Source organism: Camelus bactrianus, chromosome 8, assembly GCF_048773025.1.
Source record: "Camelus bactrianus isolate YW-2024 breed Bactrian camel chromosome 8, ASM4877302v1, whole genome shotgun sequence".
In the NCBI taxonomy this organism is placed as follows: domain Eukaryota; kingdom Metazoa; phylum Chordata; class Mammalia; order Artiodactyla; family Camelidae; genus Camelus; species Camelus bactrianus.
The window spans coordinates 56,953,679-56,955,886 of record NC_133546.1 but is presented as its reverse complement, the minus strand read 5'-3'; the positions used below and the strand labels follow the sequence as shown (position 1 = coordinate 56,955,886).

The following is a 2,208-nucleotide window of genomic DNA, read 5'->3' as shown; positions in this document are numbered from 1 at the left end:
TGTGACTTGGAGCACTTCCTGCAGACGATTCTGACTGTTGAGTATTTACACGGACCATGGTGATATCCAAAAGAAAAATGCTTTTATACTTACAGATTATTTCCTTGAACTACATAAAATGGGTATCAAAAATTGTATTTACTCCAGAAAAAAGAGTGAGTGAGTGAGAGTGAGAAAGGAGAGGAGGGAGCGAGGGAGGGGGAGAGGGAGAGAGACAGAGGGGGGAGAGAGAGAGAACGTTGCGCCTGCGCACAGAAGACCCGCGTACTGGGGTGCTCAGGGCACGGGTCTGGGGCGTCCCCTCCGGGGGTATATTTTCATGAATAACTTAAACGACCCTCCAAGTTGGAAGATCCGGCCTAATTCCAGGGCTGATGGGGATGATGGAAGCAGATGGAACTGCTGGGATTGGATTTGGTCTAGGGAGTCCCAGAAAGAGAGAGTGAAGCATACCGTCATAGCCCAGCTGCCTTCCAGAGGGACCTCGAAGCCAAGCACCAGGCCTCCACCTCAGAGAGCCGGCGAGCCATGGCCCAGCTGCCCTGGAGTTGGAAAAGGAACAGAACAGAACGCCTGGTTACCGAGAAGCCCTCCTCTCTCAGGGGCGCAGGATGGTGGAAGAAAGGAAGCTTCTGGAGCAGGGGCGGGCGCCGGCCCTGCAGGAGAAGACTCGGCCCCTGCGGAGCGCATACCTGAGCCGCCCGTACGCGGAGGAGGACTGGCAGCCCAGGGCCCGGCTCCTGCGGCTGCAGACGGAGGAGAGCTGGTTGGTCCCAGCGTCCACGGAGCGGAGGTGGCGGCTGGCCTGACCGACATGTGTACGCGCCACACCGGCTGTGGTGACGTCCGGACACCAACGGGCGCCAAAATGGGAGGCGCACGTGGCTGTACCTCAAGCACTGGGAACTACCGTGGAGCCGAAGAAGCTCAAGAGCCGGGAGAAAGCCGTCCTGGGGAAGAGACAGGAGCGACGTGACTGCAGGGCAGACTGCTGCGCGCTGGGTGAGTCGCGCCTCTGTGCTCCTTCCGCCGGCGCTGCGCGGCCCTGCCTCAGCCGTGGCCCTGCCTCAGCCGTGGCCTTCCGCGCCGCCGCCCTCCTCTGAGCAGGACCGCGGGGCCGGGGACGCAGGGCCGGCTCCAGCCCCTTCAGCAGCTGAGGACGGAGCTTCTCAGAAGCGCTTTTTAAGCTGTCAGTATTTTATTAAGCGGAGCAGTAAAACCTCCTATCTCAGCTTTAGGATAAAATTGTTAGGCATGACGCAATTAAAACTTAATTTAAAACATAATTAAACACCTGCAGTTGAAAAGCAAAAAAAAAAAAAAACATAGATACACACATATACATCTATTTTCTCTATAATTTTAATTTTATTCGTCTTGAACCTTATTCCTATTAACTTTACTGAGAATTTTTTGCTCTTCTTTTTTTAAACTAGTATGATCGTCAGAGCTTCCCTAAGGGCTTTCTTCTGTGCTTTCACGCTGACTAGACTCCCTTTCCACCTCAATTGATCATGAAGGGGGTAATCTTCCTTCTGTGTCAGCGAGAGCCTGCTTCTCTCCAACATGTCTCTAGTACATGCCCCTGTTAACTCAACTCTGTTTCTTTGTCTTAATAATTTTTAAAAAGAAGCAGAAAACACACAAAGATGGAAGGAAACTTACTGTTTGAGTACTTCAGATTCACTCATCAAACTGATTTACTCTGTATTCGTTTACATGAGATTGTGTCAGTGCAGGCTAGGAATGCTGAAAGAGCACTATTAGAAAAGAGAGTCGAGTGAGAACTAGCATTGTCCCCTGACAAGGTGTCTGGTGGGTACTTGACATGTACTATCCCATGACTGCTCACAACTCTGTTACGGAAGCATTAATGTCCTCATTCTGAGATGGGGAAACAGATACACCATAAACTTTAAGAAAATTTGACTAAATTCAACAACTGTTAAGATACAGAACCATGTTTAAAATTTAGGTCTATTTAACTCAGGAGTCTCTTTCTACTGGACTTTGTGATATTGGTGATTTTTGATCTGGGCATTAAAATGTGCTGTACTCAGTGCACAAAAACTCACTGTATTGGTGGAGGAAGCTTAAAAACAGAGAATATTGTGCTGTGGCACAGAGATGCAGGTCAGCAGATGACACATCATAAACAGTATCCTTTCTGTGCTTTTTCTGGTAGATGGTGTGGTTTCTGGTTGGTTT

General features: G+C 49.7%; 1 pseudogene; it reads left to right on the top strand.

Annotated features, from left to right (window-relative positions):
- The first annotated feature begins 319 nt into the window (after positions 1–319).
- Positions 320–1,103, top strand: LOC105063791 (coiled-coil domain-containing protein 127 pseudogene; annotated as a pseudogene).
- The last annotated feature ends 1,105 nt before the right edge of the window (positions 1,104–2,208 follow it).